At 44.3% G+C, this 23,027-nt stretch overlaps 1 protein-coding gene across 8 annotated transcripts in view; it reads right to left on the reverse strand.

Annotated features, from left to right (window-relative positions):
- erfl1 (Ets2 repressor factor like 1) overlaps positions 1 to 23,027 on the reverse strand; it is a 100,996-nt gene that overhangs the window by 30,612 nt on the left and 47,357 nt on the right. For all 8 annotated transcript variants that reach the window (XM_084356461.1, XM_084356462.1, XM_084356460.1 and 5 more), the window contains one exon: positions 8,835 to 9,008. The gene's annotated coding sequence lies outside the window, so the exon portion shown is untranslated. The remainder of the gene's footprint in view (positions 1 to 8,834; positions 9,009 to 23,027) is intronic.

Here is a 23,027-nt window from a genome sequence, read left to right on the forward strand (position 1 = left end):
ACAGGAGTACAGAGAGAAATGTACACAAACACATGCATTCATTCATACATGCACACATGCAGAGGAGAAACTGAAAAACAGACTCCACGTAGGTGTGAAAACCGGCTGTATGCTTGTTTTTGGAGGTTAGAGACTTCATGATACAAACATCAATGAGAATATTTCTGTTGGCGCTCTGTCAACGATGTCATCTTCCTGCCTATATTGTATCATAATGGAGAATCATTGGGGAATATAAGCCTGCCAAGCCCTCAAGTCATTGTGCCACAGTCGCGTTTGGCTCACGAGCCAACGCTTAAAGGCACACGCATCTTCCAAAACTTATACCTTCTGTACATCTGCACCCGCTTGCTAGACAAAACAAGGCTGCTGTGAAGAGGAGGAAGAAGTGAGCACTTAACTGGGACAAACGCTCACATAGAGGAAGGGAGCAGAGGCCCAATTGGAGTTGGAGATGGAGAGCGAGGGAGCAATAGGGGGAGCACAGAGGAAGGAAGACAGAAAGAAATATTGACAAAGCCTAGATATACACATAAGTCACCCGACACGACCCGCCTGCTCCCCTGTATTTTATAGAGCTGCTCTGCGCTGGCGGAACAGCATGACAGGCCAGTTCCTTCAACGGAAAATATGGTCCCTCTCTACCCTCCCGCCTCTCGCTCCGCTATCACTCCTGTTTTCTGTCTATCCCACCTGATATCATTCTGTCACCTCTGCGCCGGGCTCTTTTTTCCATCATCCCTCCTATTTCTTTCCTCCCCGTTTCTCGCGCTTTTATTGGTGCTCTGCATCCCACCCGTCATGTTTCACTCCTCCGTTTCTATCCATCTTCATGTCGCTCTCTTAATCCCCTCTCATTTGCTCTCCTCGGCCCTCATCCCTCCCGTTTCTCTTCCTGCTCTCCCGGAGCCGTTTCCGCGTGCTGTCCCATTTCCACCTACTCCTCTCCGTTTCCCTCATTCTTCCTGATTCATTTCCTCTCCGCTATCCGTTCCATTCATCCCTCTCCCTCCTATTTGTGCTGCGAACATCACCATCCCTCTACCCGAGGCTTTCCTGTCTCCATCCTACACCTTTCCAACTATATTTCCTCTGACCTCCATGGTTTTCCTCCACGGTTTTTAGCTCATCTGTCACTCTGTCTCTCCGTCAGCCCTGTGAACTTCATCCATCCACTTCTTTAAGCTGAATACTTCGGCTTGGCCTTTACATTTTTGCCTTTCTTCCTTCTTTCTCCTACCTTATAGATTTCTTTTGTCTCTTCCTCATTGAAATAAGCATATGCATTCATCCACTATTTTGCTCTTGTCTTCCCCTCCAGTTCCTTCTCCCTGCCTCTCTCCCTTTTCTTTTCTTTCTTTTCTTTCTCCTCCTTTCTCCTCTCTCCCTCTGCATTCCAGCCGGCCCTCCCTCTCTCATCCGCAGCCTGAGCACAGAGCCCCATGTGTCGGAATCAATTAGGGCTGAGAGCCGTCGCGGCCGCTCTTTCACGGAGGTAAATATTAAACTGCACCAAGCACCGAGGAGGAAGAGAGAGAGAGAGAGGAGGGGAGAGAGGGAGCCCTCCGTCCCTAATCCACCGCATCGATCAGGCGGGGATGAGGGTAATATATTATTTTGACAAGATACGATTCTCCGACGCGCACCGCTATCCCCGGCGATCGATTTCTTTTTTCTCTCCTTTTTTCTTTCCTTTTCTCCCCCTCAGCGAGTGGGACAGAGTTTGTGTGTTGCTGTGTGTGTGTCTGAGATAGGGTGTGCATGCGCGCGCGTGTGTGCGTGCATTTGTGTGTTGTTGTCGGGCGTCGTGGCGTGTGCATGTGCAGTGGAGTGTGGATGGGTGACAATAGGAACAGCATTAGGAAATGTGGGGAAGAGATGAGGATGGTGCTGCTAGTAGGTCTGCGCTTTTACAAACAAGCTCCTGTCTAAACAGCTAAATCACACGCTCGTCCAAAGATGGATCGCTCAGAGGAGAATCTGAGATTTGTATTTATTTTCTGGGGTATATGCAAGGCGCAGCTCATAAGGCAAGGTGTCAGGGTTATACAGTTAGTCAAATAGGCAGAGCTGACCTATTGTAAAGTTAAGTGTCCTCCCCCGCACGGTCCCCTCTGCTCCTGTGCCTCCCCTCGATATCGCTTTGTAAACTGTGTCTAAATGCTAAATTCCCAGATCAATTTTTTTTATTCAACCTCTCCCCCCATCAACGCTCCCTCTGCCCCCTGCCTCTGTCCTCTTCTAACAGCTTCAGTCTTGCTGTCCTCCAGTGATGGAGGGTGTCCTAACAGCCTTGTGTATGTCTGTGTGTTTGTGTGTAACTTAGTACTCTCAGTAGGTCAAAGAAATCTGACAGATTGCTGAAGTTTTCACATCTCATCAAAAAGAAAATCACAGACCTAGCTTTTAGAGTGCTGCATTTTGTAATTTAATTTAAAAAATTCAGAAATTAAGGTGATAGCTTTCATGGTTAAGTGATATCTTTGACTGAATCGTGTTAGTAGTGTCAAACCCACCCGACTGTGAAGTTCTATGCAGTTTTAGCGCTTTTAGGTGCTTTCAGCTCGTAGTTTTGTTTCTCTGACTCACAATTAGATTGCATAGTTGAGTCTCACAGCTCTCGTCAACCCCTATATAAAATCATAAGCAGCCATTTCCATCTAAAATGTTTGGATAAGGTGAATGTAAACTACTTGGGTAGCATGAAACTGTAGACAACCAAGGAAAACGCTTGCTAGAGAAGAAAGTCCAGCTATCCAGTAGGCTTAAGAGTTAGATGTTTTGCTCTGGTGTTGGAGGAGACCAAAAAGTAGCAAAAAGGCCTGTGAATATTCAAATGACATTCATCGGGTTGCCAGAAACATTACTCCACTGTGACGCTCATACTTCTCTGTGTCCGTTGGATGTATAAGTAGGCAAATGTTTGCAAAGAGATAAGCTATAACTACTTGATAATGATTTATGATGTCCAATGCCAATGTTTTTAAAATTGTCCCTTTTACAATATCTGCGCACGCCATCTATAACATAATTCAGTTGAGTGACAGACTGTGGTTATGGTTAATGTAAGAGCGAACACTAACTGCGCGGGAGACGTGAATATACTACAAACCAATCCACCATCCACAACCCAAAACAAAGTCTACAACCCTGAATACAGAAAGCAGCAAGTTAGCAGAGCAGCAGGAAATTCAGCGTCCACACAGGATGTGTTGACAGTGTTAATTGTGTGGGTCTCTGGTGCTCATAGACAAACACAAATTCACTGTATTTACTAGAAGCACAAAAATACGCTTCAGGTTATAGGACGATAACTTTAACTAATTGTTTTAGATTAATTTCTTCCCACTAGTGGTCAGAAATCGCTTAATGCAGCTTTAAGTTCAGATTTCTTCGGTGAAGAAGATGATAATCAAATACATCATAAATATTAAACAGAAGTACAATTGAGCTACTACAAATGTCCCATTAGAGCAAGGCCTATGCGTGAGTGTGTGTGAGAGCACTTGGACATGAAGACACGATGACCCTGGCAGACAGCAGAAAATGCAACCCATAGGACGGTGTGTTGGAATACAGAGCACGAACTATCAAGGTTGTGAAGTCCCTACGAGTGTATCAAGGGTGCGCACAATTATATAAATAATTTCTATATGTACGTGTGTGTCTGGACGACGTATCTCAGCTCCAACCTGTCTTTTTGAATGTTGTGCTGATACAAACACACAGAACCTCATGTCTCCGCATGCACACACCCCGGCACCCAACCAGTTTCCTCTCCCAGAAAGCTCTTTCCAAACAAGCCTGACAACACCCGCTGGTGTCTCCTCCAGCTCACTCCGCTCTCTCTTACTCCTCGTCTCCCACGTTCTCTGTTTCTGCCTGCCGCGACTTAGTTTTCCTCTTTCTTTCTGTCCGCTCTTGCTTTTATTGTGCCATTTTCTGCCACTTTGGTCCAAGAAAGGGAGGCCGTAATGCAATCTCTCCCCCTCTCCGTCCCCTGCTGTGAGGGAGAGTAGCTTGGCCTGTGTGCTGGGCCGGGGAGAAGGGGGAGAGACGGGGTCAAGGTGAGCTCTAATACACTATTGATCCGCCCCAATTGAAAACCTGATGGAAATTTTACCCCCCTCCCCTCCTTTCCTCCTCATCCTTCCCCCGCACCCCTCTCTCTCTCTCTTTCTCTCTGTTTTTCTCCCCCCTCCTTTTCGTCTAACCCCCCTCTCTCTTCCTATCTCCCACTCTTCTCTTCCCTTATGTCTTTTTTCCTTTCCTGTGTGTATCCTCCCTGGTGTCTGGAGTCTTCCTCTTTTTCAGTGTCTATCCCCGTTCACTCCAATCTGTTTTCTCTCCCCGCTGAATGTCTCTTTCAACCGCTGACCACTTTCTCTCCCTTGCTATCTATCTTTGTGCCGGGCAGCGCTCTGCCTCCATGTCTTTTAAACCGCGCCTCTAATCATTTCCTCTCTTCTCTTCTCCTCCGTTTGGTCTCGCCGTCTCCCCTTTTTTTCGAGCGTGTTCCTCTCTTCTCCCTTCAAATCCCTTGCTAACCCTCCCCTCCCTGCTGTTTCTGTCTCTCTCACTCGTTTTCCCTCATCCCCCTCTCTGAGTGTGCATCAGATGGTCCATTTCTCTCTAACCCAGTGCATATTGATCCCTATGGCAGTAGCATGCAGGGTGAGGGCTGCGAAAACCACTGCTACAGTGTATTAAACGCCACAAACGCTTTGGACGCGGGGCCCGAGACACGCCTCCCCGGCAGGGCCCTGTCAATAGCTGCTCCCTCCTGTCAACAGCAGCCAAATGGCCTCTCAATCTGGGACTTGTGATGGGCTACAGATTGGTACACAGAAACTGCAAGTGGATGCGCCACAGAAAAATAGACTGAATCTTGATCGGAGCGGGGCCAGAATAAAAAATGAAATGAAACACGGAGATATGTGGGTAATGTTCCCTATAATGGCGAGCGGCTTTTTAAAAAACAGATGTATTCGGAAAGTCAATGAAATCATGTAAAACCATTTCCATTCAGATGCCTCAAATGTTGCACAACAAAATCTATGACCTCTGCTTTCAATTTGCTCCATTCTTTGGCTTAACAGGCTTCATAATAACACACTGTTGTCCTGCAGTTATGTGGAACAGCAATTATGGACGCAGCCGAGTGTGCTATACACTGTTCAAGCACATCAAACAAAAGAGGCACAAACACTGGGAAGGCCCGAACAATAGAGATGGCAGCAACAGAAGTAAACCTTTTACAGCTACCCATTACTTTCCCACTTAACAAGACAGACCACAACCTCTCTCCCTCTCTCTCTGACTCTATGCAGAGTTGGCTGCTATCACCGCACTGCTTGAGTGGGAGATAAATGGAGTGAGTGCGTGTATGTGTGCGTTTGATTTATGTACTGTTGTGTACGTGTCAGGCGGCCGAGCTATCAGGACCACCATCTCCCAATAGACATAGAAATGCTACAGCAGTGGAGGGACCCCTCTGTCGACCCTGAGACCTCTGATACACATCTGGAACAACAGAGCACGCCGAGCGGGGATTGGAGGGGTTTGTTGGAGTAGGAGGAGGAGGAGGAGGAAGACGAAGAAGAAGAGGAGAGGAAAAGGACCAGGAGGAGGAGGAGGAGGAGGAGGGGAGCTACCGTCATTGCTTCTGTGCTTTTTTTCATTTTCATTCAAAGGAGATTCGTTCACTCTGTCCCTCGCTCTCCGTCTCGCTCTCTCTCCTCCCCGCCGCCGTGCTTCAACCTCAAACGCAACTTTACAACTTCTGTCCGGCTCTCGGAGGAATAATCTCACAGGTAGCCGAGCTCTCACATGCAGACTGGAGGTCCTGGTTGGCTGCTTTCACATTAAGCTTCTGTCAACGGGGTCACGAGTTACTTCTGTATGATCCTCATCTCACGGGAAATCCATAGTTATTCAAAGGATACCAGTGTGTAAGAGGACCTGTGACCAAAACCTGCACGATGTATTTCATCTCTCACTCTAACCTCTGTTTGACCTTTACCACCTTTCACTCCTTGCTTGTAGGTTGATCTAATTTTAAGTCATATCTGCGTGTGTAGTAAACATTAGAAGCGTATTAAATAAATACATCTCACAGTTTGAAATATGTTGCCATGTTTCCTCTCCCTAATTTGTCACTAACTGGCACTCAGAGTTCGGACACCTGTTTTATTCTCCCACTTTTCTCTTTCAATCACTCTTTCTTTCTCCCCCTCGTTGTCTCCTCTCCCCCCCCCCCCCCCCCACCATCCCCACGCTTCACCCTCTCCATCTATTTCTTTCTCTCTAGGAAGGAATCAGTCTCACCTTAATTGCTCTTAAATCGGATTAATGACTGACCGGGGACAACTTGACTTAATCTCTCTTCTAGTAAATCTCTTCCTCTCCCCTCTTCTCGTACATCACCCTTAAACATTTTATCCTCTTGCTCTCTTTATCTCTTGTCCTCTCTTTTTCTGTCCCCCGCTCTCACTCCATCGCTCTCCTCCTCCTTCGGCATCACCTTTTCATTTTGCTTTGCTCTCCGTCACCTACTCTGCCTCCTCCTTTCTCCATCACTCCCCCCCGTGAGTCAATCATTCTTTCATCTTTTTGGACGCACTCTGTCATGCTTCAGCTCTGCTCGTCATCCGGGTCCCTTCATCATTTCTCTCCCCTTCTCTTCACACTCTTTCGACAACTTTCTATCATCCTTTAACTTTGTCATCCTGAGATTTCGGCAAAACCTCTTTGACTCGGCTGTCACTCCATCTCTCCATTCTCCACTCCGTCTGTCTCTCTCTGTGTTTTTCTCTCTCTACAAGCTTGGCCAGTCGCAGGCTGTTGTGTACGTATGTGTTAGCAGATGTCGATGTGGTCCTGTCATTGCCTCCTAAGTGCTTTGGCAATACTAGGGATCTGCTGTCATGCCAGTGCAACTAATCTCAATCGAATTACATTGAGCTTGTATTGAGATGGAGATAAAGGACATGAGCGTCTGTCTGTGTGATTGCTCAAGCAGTTCGCTGGCACCTTGAGTGAGGAGGAAAGTGCACATGCGCACGTTCAAAACATCAGTTTTGGTGGCGATGACATCATTTTGATCATCAAATGAGATTCATGCCTGCAAAACCACAACAAGAAATACAAAGTGCATCACAGCTCAATGCAAACAACTGCCGCCATGTCATACTGGGGTGATCCTTGTTAAGGGTGTAAGGGCAAAGAGACTGTGCCACCTCCCAAACCCCTGCAGTTAAAAAAAAACTGAGGGAAAAAAGAGGCCAGCCTTGTGGACAAAAGCTCATTTTCCTCTTGGTTGCACACTGCTGCAGGCGGGCTAACATGCCACGGGAGAATTCAACCACTCATACACCTTTGTTTTCCTCAGGTTTTTCTCAACTTTACACACAGCAGCAGAGCCATAACCAAGAGCGAACCAGGATTACTATGTCAGCCCGGAAGGCGCCTGCGTGGCCTGTCCAGCCTGAGGCGAATTGGATGATCTGAGAGGCACGAAGTCGCCCGTTCTTTCTTTTTTTATTATTATTGTGACAGAGGAAAGGCAAGTCTGTAATTTCCATATGCGGGCACCTTCCAGTTTTGCTTTGAGCCACTTCCACATTTCTCTCCACTCGCCAACTCTTCCAAATCCCCCCACCGCCACCGCCGCCACCACCATCACCTCCCAACCTATGCATGTCCATCTGCTTCACAGCGCTCCTGTATCTGTCCTCTCTCACTCTCTCTCACACAGTGCAGTCGGGATTAAGCATTTATCTCGGTGGTCCTCCTTTCGGCCCTAAACGCCCGTGAGGATGATAAGAGTCGCTGGGATTTGTCAAATTGTGCGCCATTGATTAACTGACCTTTCACGCCTGCAAGTCTCTCAGCCACTCCACTAACTGCCGACAGGCTAGATAGAGAGATAGATGGGTACATCTGGCTGTTATTATTGTGTACAAGTTTGTAGTTACCAGGTGTGGCAGCGGGAGACAACAGGGGTGTGAGGGCCACGGGAGAGAGGGAGAGGGAGGGGGGAAGCAGGACAGAGGCTTGGAGATGATGGGAAAGATACAGGAGGAGTCCTTCAATTGCCCTATAGGCTTGGAGTGTAACAGGTAGACGTGTGTCTACAACCAAACAGTAATGCGTGTTGAATAATGAATAATGAAAGAGAAATTTTAAGGTGCGCTAAGGGGCTAATATCAGACAGGAAGAATTAAGGGGGAGCAGAGGAGCCGGAGGAAGTGTTCGTACATTGGCTGGCTGGAGGAGAATGCTGCATGTGATCGGTAATGGCCAAAGGCTATCGCATGGCGCGTTTGACACCTTTGATTATTCACAGACAAGACCGTGTTGCTTCAGCGCCGACACGCTTTCAAAAGCAAACAAAAAGAAAAGTGCAACAAAAAAACCTTGAATGCAAAGCTGATCAAAGTGTCTAAAGAAAGAGAGACATCTTGCAATGTTCAAAACTGAAGCTACGCCGCAATCAAAATGTCTGTTCATGATTTGTGATGCTGAGAGAGACTCTCAAACACTTCATATTGGGCAGGATTATATCTTTAAAATTAAAAACAAGTGTCATAGTTTTTAGTCTCCAAGTGGACACATTTTGTTCTTCAGCTTTAAATCAATAACACATGATTCCTCCCATGGAAAAACATCTTGACCCTAAGTGACTTTTGTGAACATCATGGTTTTTTTTTGTTTTTTTGGGTGCAATTAACGAGCGTCGCTTTGAAAGACAAATGAAAGTCAAGCGAGAAAAAGCAGCGAGGAAAAGCAGAGAGAGACTTGAGAGAGTGAGGATGAGGAGGAAGTTCACCCACCTGGACTTCCGCGTCGCCCCGCCTCAGAGATACACCTGAGGCCGAAGCCCGATCACCGTCTCTCGGACTGGAACTGGAGTTTTTTCGCCGCTGCGCTCGTTTCGACCCGGAAGGGAGGAAGAGGAGGAGGAAGAGGAGGCGAAAGTGCCGCTGTCGCACTGCACGAAGGCGTCACTAAAAATAAAAGACAAGAGATTATAAATTACATTTCATTATACTCACCGGAGGAGTCTCTGTGTGTAAATTCAGTCTTCCAATCAAATTATAGATCAGTGAGTAAACTTTGGGTGCGGTGACGGTTTGGTCCCGCTGAGTGGAGCCGATCCTGGGGCTTGTGTTGTGTTGTTCTCCCGCAGGAAAACTGCTGCCCCAAAGACCACAGATCAATCACCTAATTTACTTTTTACTGTCATTCAGTACCGGAGACAGCGAGAGGGAGGAAGAGATGAGAAAAATAACTAGAATATTTCCTTTAATGACTTAAATATGCGTATTTTGCGCGCTAATTTGGGAACGACCTCATCGCACTTGGTGGTATTTTTCCTCTTCCTCTGCAATAATTCAACAAAATCCCCAAAGTGAGTTATAATTATATTTATATTGAAGTCCTCTGAAATGTATATCTGAGGTTATAGCTCTTTTTTACGCACGGGATGTCTCCGGGTTTATCGGCGCACAGAGCGGATACAGAGGCCCTGAACGCAGCTCACTGCGAGGCTCTGCTGCTGTCTCGTTATCGATATATGAGAAGCTTGCTGGAAAGGATATTGACCGCACTAACTAGCCGTACTTTGATCATACGAAATTGCTTTCCAGATGACAACACATTAAGGATGAGAGCATTTTTAAAAAATCAAAACCCGCCTCTCGCGCACCTGTCAGAAGTTTCTCTTCCGAGTGAGATGGAGATGAGAGAGGTGAGAGCCCCCATAGGTCGACTGCCTTGATGAATAAAAGAAAGCCGATAGTCTGTTTCCAAAAACAAGGAGGATTTTTAAAAAGAGAGAAAATTGAAAGGGAGGTTACATCAAAAATATTAATTCCTCATCGAGGAATCTCGATCATAACCCGAAAACTAAGTCTGATTCTGAGCTTTTTACTCGACATAAAAGAAACGCAGAGAACTCCTAAAAAAATTAGGAATTTAATATAAGATAATAATTAGAACAATTCTCTACAAATAAAGCAAAAGAAAAGATAAGGAGATTTTAAAAAAGAACTGTAATATTTATATTTTCTGAGTGGAAATGACGGCGAGTGAATTACGCACAGGAGAGCAGTGAATTAGTGGAGCATTTTCAATTCTTTAAGGTTAAATTTAATCTGTGCGAATTTAATTACACGGACATAAAAAGAATAATATAATATCACAATCGAAAATAGAGAGAAAATAGTGAAGAGTTTCAAGCTCAAACCAGGAGGCTGTGAGAAATAAACTCTTGGGTGCAGATTATTCGTTCGATGTGATAATAATCATTTGAAACGAAAATGTTAAATGAGAGCACACTGCAATCGATTATCAATATTATTATTATTAGAATATTATATTAGAATATTAGGGATATTTATAATATCTGCCTGCACAGTTCAGTAAACAGCATAAGGCGTTAAAGCGCTGATATCATATATATAACAAATGTAACTGGACGAGTGCAAAGTCGGCCCGTGCAGAGGTGAAGAGGGATGAAGGAGGGGAGGGTGAGTGACGTGGCGAGAAATTTCCCCAAATGCCATTTAATGTCGGAAATATTCCCACCAAGTATTGACAGCGGCGGAGACGGATGAGACGGGCCGGCGAGGAGAGGCACGAAAGCGGGGAAATAATCCCATTAATCGGCCCGATCTGAGAGAGGAGAGGGAGAGGAAGAGGAAGAGTCAACACGTTGGCCTGAAAAGTTCACACACAGAAAAACACAGGCAGGACGGAGAGAGGCTGGAGAGGCTGGAGAGGCAGGGAGTGGACGATGGAAAGTTGGAAAAAGCCAAAACGACGAGTGGAAAAGCTGACTATTATTTAATTTAATTTCCTGTTTATTATTATTATCATTATAATTATTATTATTAAATTAATTTGTTGTCAACTGCAAATTAAATAAATTAACTTAAAGCTTCCTCAATTAAATCCTGTTTTTCTGTCACACGCACTCTCATGCACGCACACACACACACACACACACACACACACACACACACACACACACACACACACCACAAACACACACACACGAGCTTTCAAACTTTGTGGAGGCAGGCTGAGGTTGTGTAAAAGTTAGCTGTGAATAATTGACGGCAGAAAAACAACATTGGTCGGGGTTAGGGTGGATCCATTGATCGATCTCTTAATCTGCAATAGTTACATGCATGTATTGATTTACAAACACTGTTTATCTGGAAATATACCGGCACAAATAATTGATGGAGTGCACCCACGGCGCGCATAAATATGCATCAAAGTTGTAAGGGGGTAAACACCTAAAAAGAGAAGAAAATCTGAGGGAGAAACCAGCGAATTCACATAAAGATTATTCCAAATATATATATTTTTTTTTCAAGTTTGGCTCCGCGCTGTATTGACGCGCCCACTTCTCAAACAAACTCCCCATGCGAGTGTGAAAAACACACAAATCACCGGCTTCACTCCTGATAGAGTAAACTTCGGCATTTTCCTTTGGTGAACACATTGAACGGAGCGGTCGCAGACAGTCCACGAGTTGATGCTGCTCGGTTGAATTTTTCTTTTTTTTTTTTTTAAGGGGGAGGTGATGGGGGAATATAAACTTGAAAAATAAAAAAAACACGAAAGTGGGTCTAGAAGGCGAGCAAATTCTTGGAGAAGCCAGGCTGTCCGTGGCAGGTGGGTGGACTTGAAATTGACTCCAGCTTTAAGACGAAAAACTGAAAACAAACAACTAATTAATTAATCAGCCGATTAATTAAAAATGAAGATAAACCCCAAATGTTACCAGGTGTGAGGACATCTCAAAGCTGAGGGAAGAGAAGGAGCAGCGTGACGCACACGCACACACACAAAATGCACCCGAGCGTGAACATCACACACTTTCTAACATATTTATAAAGGTAAATTAAACGGGGTCACACACACACACACGTGGAAGGAGAGAGAGCGAGAGAGGGAGAGGGTGAGAGAGAAAGAGAGAGAGAGAGCGAGCTCGCCGTGTGTGAGTGGCTGTTTAATTGACTGATTGATACGGCGGTGAGGAGGTGAGAGCTGGACGCTTTAACAAATAGAGACACTTAAAGGCTAATCCGGGCCAACGCCGGCAGCTGAACGCATCAAAGCGGTGCTCCGGTGTAGACGAGACTCTCACACCTGCACACGCGCACGCCAAAAAGCGGAATATTTACTCTCCCTTCTCCCGCTGCGTGTGCTCGCAAAAGATTCAAACTTTCGCCTCGTCTCCGAGAAGAAGACAGGAGCTAAAAAAAAATCCAAGCTCGCCTGCGTAAATTACGCACGGTTCAACTTTTTTGTTGTCGCCCAGGTTCAAACCCTCAAACCGGCCATAAAACAAGCAAAAACAATTCTGTTAATTTATAATAACAAAATCTTTTTGTAGAAAAAAATAAAAATAAATGAGCAATAATATCCGCAGCACAGATCTGTCACGACACATTTCACACACACTCACTTCTGCAAACACAAACACAACTTTTCTCCCCGAGAAGAAAAACAAAACCAAACAAATCACACATTTCTGTTATAAAATAAAGATAAATGTTACATGTAATAAAATGTCCAAAGAGGACAACATACCTCCGGTTTTTTTTAATTCTCAGGAAGTGGCGTTAAAGCGCTCGCCGGCTGAAGTGCGACCAGTCTATCCACACGCATTCACTCTGACGGCGCAGCGAGCGAGCGACCGGAGAGGCAGCACTACTACCAACCTGAACCCGGGGAGGAGAGCAGAGGGAGGGGAGGGGAGGAGGAGGGAGGAGGGAGGAGAGGAGGTGTGCATCTCTCTCTCTCACACACACACACACACACTCTCTCTCTCTCTCTCTCTCTCTCTGTGAGTGTGTGTGTATGTGTGTGTAAGTAGTTAATTAGTAAATCCCCATTCGCTGTGCCTCGGGTCGGTTTGTTTTCCCCGGTCGACAAGCCGAGAGGAAAGAGAATTTGAAGTAGGATTCGACCCGTTTCCGCTCCTGTGTCTCATATATGAGGTGTGTGTGTGTGAGTGAGTGTGTATGCGGAGTGTGTGTTTTCTCCTTTCAGGGCTCTCTGCGCCGCCTCAAGAGGAGCCTCTCCATCCCCTCCGTCTCACCTCTCGGCCACCGAGGAGTCAACTGTTCATCAACAATGTTGACCCCCGAAAAGTTGCTCAACTTGAGTCACACAGCAATTCCCACAAACAAACAATGAAAGTGGTCACTTGAAGGAGCTGCAGCTGGGATTCATTGTGCCTGACTGTGTTTTCTCTGAGAGAAAACCTCCAGCTAAACCCCCCCGAAGCTGGATTCAAGTCGGACACTGGAGGAATCACTGCTATTTCCTATCTTTACATGGAGTGTGAAGCCACAATATTTTCTTCTTCTTCCATGAATATAAAGGAAACCTCAAACGCCGCTCACTAAAGGTCGAGCTCTGCCTGTCAGTCTGGCTTTACTAGGAGAAGAAATCCACTGTTTTTATCAGCAATTTCCCTGCAGCGAAACCCACATCACGATGAAACACATTACCTTCAACTCAATAGCATCACTTCTATCAACCGTCTGCATAGATGAAATCACACACACACACACACACTCACACACAGAGTGGGGGAGAGCATGCCCTGGCTCCCATGCCAGTAAATCGACCCTGCCCTTAACCAACTTTAATTATTTAATTGATCTCCAATCAGCAACTTAATAATCAATTAGGTAAACCTATGGAACTCACTTGAGCGCAGAGAGCCGGAGTCTATGACAAGGGAATCAAAAGGAAAGGAAAGGGAAGGAAAGGAAAGGAAAGGAAAGGAAAGGAAAGGAAAGGAAAGGAAAGGAAGAAGAACAGGATGCTGTGCTCTCTGCTGGTAGTTACGCTGATTTAGTCTGACAGTGGAATAAGGTCATATTCTTGTATTGCTAACATCACATGTCCTCACGGCTACGGAGGTTAAGGGGTCACATCAAGTACGAAGTAGTTTTTTGGAGGCGAAAATTTTTTGTTATGTCTCGGAGCGAGCAGAAGTAACATGGCAACGAGAAGTGTTTTCACTGGGTTGACTGGAAAGAGAGCTGATATGATATTAGTCACCTTGTCATTTAGTCAAAAAAGTTGATTTTTCATTTAAATGCCAAAACACTTAATACATCACACACATCTTTTCAGCATGTCAGCTGTAAGGATTTACTGTTCCTCTCTGTCATTTTAAATAGAGTATCCATGGGTTTGGGGCTGACTGTTGGCCAAAAACAGCAACTTGGGTATTTTGTCGCTTCTTTTTAAAAATGCTTGAGGAACTAATCAAGAAAATAATCAGATTAGTTTCCTCAGATATTGTTTTGCAGCAGTCGTGGCCGGGGGTGATGTTGTGGTATTTGTTCCACGTCCATTCCTGATGGCATTGTGCACAGATGCAAGTTCGTAGTTGAAACTTCGTTCCAGGTGCATGACACCAAAAGTAAAACAAAGTCTTGGCTGACCCGTCACAAAATCATGTTTCTTTGGCAAGTGTACACAGAGTTGAACCCTCTGTGCATTCTAAACGCAGGAAAACGACACATGAGTAAAACAGACACCATTATATATTTTATTTTACGGCATAACTGCTATTGTTGTGTGCCCTGAGTTTACGAGTAGTAGTAGTTCGGACATTTTCGAGTTTTGAGTTGTCTGAAAGGCATCATTTGTTTTGCTTCTAGTGCTCTGAGTGGCTGCTGCACCAACATTGTTCACATTCGGTTACTTGATAATGATTATCAGGCTACTTGGACACACTAGCTTTTTTGTTTTGATCTCTAGATTATATGTTTATTTTCCCATTTTAACCTAGCTGCGGTGATAATGTTCTTCCACTCCTAAATGAATGTGGAGCACTGCATTATGAAAATCATTTTTAAAAAAGGTAACGCGCTCTTCAGTCTCTTGCATTTCTCATGTTTAAAACAGTCCTTTTCCAAACTAAAAGCTGGTATAAAAACTACTACTACTACACTGTTGGGTGCCAAAGGAGAAGGCATGGAGCAATGTTGGCTCAACATGGCCATGGTCACAGCCACAGCCATACATCACCACACACTCAAGCACCTCTTTATCGCCCTCTAGTGTCGACTCATCTCAGCCTTCTCTCGCTGCTTGTTGAAACCTCCTGCTGACACTTTCCCAACTCCATACTCTGATTTTTGGCCTCAAATGTACAGAAAGCTACAACTGGCGAGTATTTGTTTGTGTGTATTTTATCTTTACTGTATGTCGAGCTTGTGTGTGCGGAGAGCAGGGAGTATCAGACACTCACACACTCAGCAGATGAAAGCTTTGCCAATACTGCGAATCCCCCGAGGGTCATGGCAATATTGATGTGACCACTGGTGTGTATATGTGTGTGTGCGTGTTGCCGGTGCGTGTCAGTATTTGTACATGTATGCAGTGTCTGTTCCATGTGTGCATGTAACCTCTAAAATCTGAAAAGGGCAAAAAAAAAAAAAGCAGAAGCAGACGGACTGAAACATGCCAGTAACCTCTAACCACTGATCTCAGACCAGCTCAGTCTAACATCCACCGCGGGGTGTTTTTTTTTTCCCCCTTGCTGATCCCTGCTCAGCAGCTGGAGCGTCTGAGCCTCTGACACCTGGGAGGTATATGTGACAGAGTGGGGAGGCGCTGGAAGAGGATGAATAACTGACCTATCACATCCACATTGACTGAGTTAATTAATATAAGTAGAGCAGGGGATTCTTAGCTCACTTTTCACTGTATGGATTTGCTGTCTCCTCACATTTGGTATGTTTTATGTCTATTCAATGCAAATCCAATGTGTTCTGTCCCGCGGCCCGATCATGACAGCTAATTTTGGTATGTGAGCTGTCCTGATAGGGCAGATTTTAATTGTGGCACAACACAGAGTCTCTGTGTGACTGATTGATAGAAAATCTCATGTGAATGGATGTCAAAATGCAGCGGAGAGAACTGTTAAAAGCCTCACATTGTATGCATTATATATTTCCGCTCAAGGCTACTGTGTATTTCCTAGTTTCTGTGCATCTTATAGATTTGATAAAGCTAAAATATGACGTTTTAAGAGAGTAGAGGAGGTTGCGTGTCTGCAGGGAAATCAGGAGAGGGAGGCAAGAGAGGAGGGACAGCGAGGAAGGACAAGGAAATCCTCATAGACTCTTAGACTCTCTTATACATGCAAACACTTTCTTCTCCTTTGTGGGTGTGAAAGACAAGAGCAAGAGGGATAGAGGAGCGCAAGGGGGGGAGATGACACAAGCAGGACAGACAGGAAGACAGGCAGAAGAAGGTGGGAAATGGAGAGAAAAGGAGGGGAAAGAGAGCAAGAAAGAGCTCCACTGCCTAGTCTTAATCTGAGCTGTTCTGATCAATAGCCCATTTCCCATTGTTGCCAGAGCTGTTCGATCGCTACACCACGGAATTAACACACCCACTTTAATCTAGGGGGAGAGGAGCGAGGGGAGGGGGAAGGGGAAAGGGGGAAGAAGGGGGTTAAGGGGGTGAGTGGGGAGCAGCTGTGGAGGCATTCTCAAATGAAATCAAATCTAATTGTTATCACTGTAGCCGCTGCACTTATTACCACCACTGTTACAATTATCCACCCACCATATAGCTCTTTTTTTCTCCCTCTCATACCTCGCGTCATGTGGTGTAAACTGGACGTAAATAATCCGAATTAGTGTTTATTTGTTTCATGTTGCCGGCTGTAGATTGGATTGGGTTGGGAGGTCGAGGGAGGGGGGAGGCGGCGGTGTGGCTCATTCCTCTGTGACAGGGAATGGGGTTTGTGGCCAGGTATATTGTGCCGGATACACTCCAACATCTGGGTGTCTCAATTCAGCTCGGCGGCGGCTGCCGTGAGACTGTTTCAGCAGTGAGATAATGCTGTTATGTTACAAGAATGTGTTCATGATCACAGCGTAACCTTATTAAATGTAGGAGCGTTTGCTCTGGCAGCAACAATCAGCCATTTTTTTTTTCTATCTTAGATCACATGTTTTCATGTGTGGCAACCTACAAACATGATTTGAAATGTTGGTTCACACAAATTACAAATATACATATTTTCACGTACCTCTAGTGGAACATATGCAGATTTTTGTTTTATGTGGCCACAGTTTGAGATAAAATGTATCTGAGATTTCTGCTTCCACTCCAACACAATGGAGGTGAATGGAATTTCAACTGCGGTGCCCACGGCAATAAAATGTGGAAGCTATAAAATTCAACATCAATGTATCTTTTTAGCCATGCTGTCGGCATTGCTCTTTGTTGTTTGGTCAGTCAACAACTTTGGTGTAGACTTATACATCAAAACAATTTTTGAATGGATAGCCAAGACATTTTGAACAGCTGTTCATGGTCCCCATGGGACGAGGCTTTAGTGACTCTGAGTTTTCCTCTTGCACCTCCATGAGGTTGACATTTGTGTTTTTGAGTGAAACGTTTCAACAGCTACTTGATGGATTTCCATGAAATCTGTTAAACATATTAATATCCCTCCTCAGGATGAATTGTAATGACTTTGGTGATCTCTTGAAAGTCCAGTGAGTAGGATCTATCAGAATCTAGCGGTGTACCGCAATCCCTCGTCTCAATTCAAAATGCGTAAAAAAGCAAAAGGCCCTCTCCAGAGCAAGTTTTTGGATGGTCCGTTCTGGGGTACTGCAGTGACTTGGCGGTGCAACATGGCAGATTCAGTGGAAGAGGAAACACTCCTTAGTTTCAGGTGTTAATAACATAATTGTGAATATTATATTTTATTTCTGCCAAATGATCCCCTGAAAGCCAAAACAGTGGATCTTTAACTTTTTATCTGCAACATCATCAGGTCAACTGATTGTTAAGGACCAAATGTTTGCAAAACTAATGGCATTTCCATTAGCTTCAGGTGTACTGGGTTTAGTGGTAAACAGCATGTTAGCATTAGCGTTTTTTTCAATGGTAACGGCAACATTAAGCTTGAAGCACCACTGTGCTTAAGTACAACCACACTAGCATGACAGTAGATCCTTAGTCTGGCTAAATGTAATTTCTAATGCTGTGAGCACGAACATTCAACTTCCATTCACCTCCACCATATTGGAATGGAATGGCTTCAATTTCAGAGACAGATAATTTGGGCCAATGAAAACAAAATGTTTTACATCGCCAGATATGAGAGGAACGTCGTGTTTTTTTTGTTTTTTTTTGTTGTTGTTTTTTGACAGACATAAATCATAGTCAATATTAAACTTGGAGATGGAGTTGTATGCATCTGCAAACTGCTGACATGTTGAAAATTCACATTTACTTACATTTAAAATGTCAATTTTATGTTGTGAAAACGCTGTGCTTAAGGTCCAGTTAGGTTCAGGCACAAAATCATTTAGTTAGAGTTGGGATTAGATCTTTTTTTTTGGCTTCAAATACCCAGTTCTGTCGTAACAAACGCGTCTGTAAAATGTCCCGACGGTTGCGAAACCAGAAGTGAACGGCGGTCTCGAAGCGGTCGAGAACAGTGATCTCTTGCTGGGCAGCTGTCTCACCTTGCCACCATCCCTTTAGTCTCCTGATGTGAAAGACGGCTCATATACAAGTAATCTAAATGTAAAATGATTGTATCGTAGAATTGTTGATATGATACGTATGGATCGTTAAATGCCAAAATGTTTTTCGGGGGGTTTTCAAACACTATGGCCACTTGAAACCGAAACTCACCTTATTAAGCAATATTGTATGTGCTTTATCATAAATAAATCATCAGCAGGTGTGACTTCTCTTTGAAAAGAAAGTCAGTAAAGACCATGGCATGTACAGTGATTACAGTTTGCCACTATCATTACGCGAAATGTAATAAGCATCAGCTCAGCATCAGCTCAGAGAACAGACATAATTTCATATCATACAGAGTGCAGGCAATCTATTTGAAAATTGGTCACACCAGCTCCAGTGGCTGCCATTATATCTCTTTAGTCTTGAGACATAATGTAACATATAGTTCTTTAAGTGAGATACATGAAATGACATACATCACACAATACGTGCTGCTGTTAATAAATGACCAAAGTCGTCTCCCCTTTCACAACAAAGCTTTCAAACATCCACTCTGCCATTACTAAAGTGAACACTTGTGCTTTCTCAGTACCAACACTTGAGTCGAGCTGTTGAATATTATAATCTACAGCTTTGGGTGTTGCCAACGGAGTCTTTGCTTACTGCCTTCCACTGAGACAGCTTGAGGGGAAAACACAGCACAGAAGCTCTTCCCTGCCACCCGAGGCTATACCCAACTTTTCCTCCAATCCATTCTACTTACTCTAGTCCTTTTGAAGTAATTTCATAACAGAGCAATTTTCTCGTTAGCGTTTGGCTTTAATTGTGGGTAATTAAGCGTGCTCCAGCAGTAGAGAGAACGCTGTTCTGAGGACTGGGGGGAAATTAGCCGTAGTTCAGCTGTGAAATATGGGGTTAAGTGGGAGACGGTAGGGAGAGGAGAGAGCCGAGGAGGGTCAGCGACTCCAAAACAGGGGCACGCCGTCTTAAAGGAAAGCTGCTTTGGGTGGAGCGGAAGATGGGAAGGTAACAAAAAGAAAGTGGGGAGCACAAATAGGCAGTTTGAGCAAGGGAGACAATTCAAACAGAAGCTCAGCGGGGCTGAAGGAGGCACTGGGGAGTGCAAGAGAATAATGATGATTTGAAAGAGGAAGGAGAGAGTAATGAGTGGACACAAGCTCGGAAGCTTAAATTTGTACAAACACACTGAAATCAGATGCAGAAAGGAGAAGCTACATTTTAGCACTGCTTGCATGTCATCACACTGTAATGTGAGTATTTTATGCCTGATTGAGGGCAATAACGAGAGCGCATGTAGGAATAAAATGGCGACTTTAGCAGTGATTTAAGGGGCACAGCTACATAGTCTGCCGAACACGACAGTGGGTTGCCGTGGTAGTGGAAAACATGTGTCACTAAGCAACAACAAACTCTTACAACGGCGACTTCTATAACTGCCTGCTAAAACAATTTTTTGACGTGTTGCTGGGTACGGCAATCCAATCGATCCTCCGTAGCAGACAGTTGGGCTACATCGTCAGGAAGTGTCGAGATAGAACAGCGTGCAAAGTGCAAAGTGAAATGTTTTTTGTCTCGTACACCATAGCCGTCCCTTCAACGGTTGCTGCTTAAAGTCCCTAATCCGAGTAATGCTACATGCCCACAGAGGGATTTTGATGCGTGGGCACGCAACGCTTCCGAGCATTTGATCAAAACAGGCTACACCCTCTGACAACAACGCAAACAATTACTGGCTGCGTCTCACTGGACCGGCGCCACAGAAGGGCCGCTGCCCTTTCTTTAATTTTACAAGAAATAGCTCAGCGAAATGTGTTTCTAAAGACATTTAGGCGAGAAAATTGCCTTGCAGTTGCTGAATCTGTCTTAATTTTAACTCAACAACTAGGATAAAATAGCCAAATTTCCACTTTATTCGAACTGGGAGTGGGCAAATCGACGACCTGTCTCTCGAAATGCAACGCTACGCTACCAGAATGTATTGCCCGGCTGCTTACATAGCCAATGAATGGCAGTCGGGAAAATGACACGTGGACACGTACCATAAGGCTGCAAATAACGATTATTTTGTTTTTTACAATTAATAGATTTGTGGTTTCGTCTATAAAATGTCAAAAAGTCCAAAACCCAAAGACTCTTCATTTACTGTCATAAATGACAAAGAAAAGAAATAAATCCTCGCAATTTAAGATGCTGGAACCAGCCAATGTTTGACATTATGTGAAAGTGCCGATTCATTTTCTTTCAATCAATTTATCGACTAATCAACTAACCATTGCAGCTCTACTGCAAAACATTCAGCATAAAGAAAAAAATCTGGGTTCGGCATGAGAAAAGACGTGTTTCTGAAACTGTGTTGGTATTTCACAGGAACAGTGTTGCATGCTTCAACAAATATTACTGCAAACATCTTACTAACAGCTGCATCGAGTCAAAAATCCTGACAAAATCGTGCATTTTTGTCTATATGGTTTTACACGATGGACATCTTGGTACCAAAACGTTAATAAATGAAATGCAAGTGATCAAGAGTGTGTTGACTTTGTTTCCTTCTCATTTCAGTAAATAGAACGAGTGCATTTCACCCCTCGCCCCCCTCGAAGCAACAGTCTGTGTATACAAGCAAAACCCAAGGGTGGCACTAACTGTCAGCAAGTGGATTATGGACTTTACACAGAGTGACCCTTGATTAAATGCAGCACCCTGCTGAATAGAGCCCCTGCCCTTCGCATCCATTAATGCTTTCATTTTAACCCCATAACAGCCATAAACGTCGCTGTGGCCATAAAGCAGATGAGGAATGATTGGAGCCATTGACTGTACTGTCAAATGCTCAGTGGATTGGGGACATACTCCGTCGGGCCCTTTATGAGAGCGTCATCCCTCGGTGGAACCATCCCCGCTGACTATAATGAACCTGTTAAAGCCTCTATAAATATTGGCTCCCATGCTTAGCGATCGTTTGAATACCTCCGAAATAGAGCACGGTTTGCAAACAAGTGGCTGGGCGTCGGAGGTGGTGAAGCTAATACCTAATCAATGGAGGGACGCTCCCTTGCAGTGGGCCCTCACAGAGCCTTGATTCATACAGAGGGTGCGGATATAATGTGGTTTAGAATAAGCACAAAACTACCGTATTGATTAACACATTATCAGTGTCAATAGGAAAAGTTCTTTCAGGAGGAACTGCTGGAGTACCAGCCATGGAGGGAAAAAACATATCAAGACTGCAGTGGGAACTAAACATCTCCCTGCAGCTCCAGGGAGGAACTCAGACTTCAGAAGTCTCAGGCAGGGTCACTCTCCCCATGTTGGGTGCTGTTGTTAAAGATTAGATGTAAGTCCAGGTTCTTCGACCACAGGAAATCCAACATTTCCCAGTTGACAAAAGGAAGACTCTCCATGAAGAAGGGAGATATTTAGCTTTACGATGTCTTAGTGAGGCTACTTTACTCATTCCAATTCCTTAAAGGAGAATAACACTGCATTTCAAGGTTGAACTATTGCCATTTTTACACCAAAATTAGTACGTATATGTGGGTTTTTTAAACTAAAATAGGCAAATAACGCCCTTGCCCATTACCAGGGGACAAGACTGCCTTTCTGTTTTCTTTCTGGTGTGTTGCGTTCGACGTCACAAGCCCGCTGGAGAACAGGGGACAGTAGAAAGCAGCAGGGAGGCCAGTGGCAATGTTGCGGTGGTTACTTTTTTGACATCTTTTACCTCATTCTCTCTTTCGAACTCGAGCGCTACATAGATGGAGACAGATTTGGACAAGTATTTAGACGCCAACATACAGGACTTCAACGTGCATCTTAGCATTATGCCAGAAAAGGGGATTGCCAATCGGAGCTAAAGCCGATAAACACTCGTGACTACTGGGAATGAATGCTGATTGTACCCTTTCCAACTGAAGCCAAAGGCAAGACGTTAGTGTGTGTTCGTGGGTTTTTCGTCCAGTGTCAAAGGGGATGTAGATAGATATTAACCATCACAGTCTGTGCCACAATGAGATAAATGAGATGCTGTCAGCTTAGGTGTATGCTAAGATACAGTATATCCACCACTTTTGGCATCTAATGTCATTTTTGACTTGTTGTATAAAAGCAAACACTTGAGACATAAACTGGAACAAAAAGGATGTTTTTCTAGAATTTATTGAAAAAGAAAAAAGTATGTTTCCACAGGCCGCTCATAGATTGCATTGTAGATTAATGACGAGTAATTAAGAAATGTAATAATTACAAAAATTAACAGCTGAATATGGTGCTTGACATTTCGCTGCAGCTTTTGAAAAGGAAACGTTTCAGTTGAATCAGCTGAAAACAGGCGGAAAAAAAACAAAACTGTCCAAAATGTCTCAAAACTACAATCCATCTATAAAGGTTTAAAGGATGTGCTAAAATTCACATGTATATTAACTCATGTGATGCAACTTTATAGTTGTGTTTAGTCACAT

The sequence above is a fragment of the Pagrus pagrus genome (assembly GCF_965226575.1).
Source record: "Pagrus pagrus genome assembly, chromosome: 7".
Taxonomy (NCBI): Eukaryota; Metazoa; Chordata; class Actinopteri; order Spariformes; family Sparidae; genus Pagrus; species Pagrus pagrus.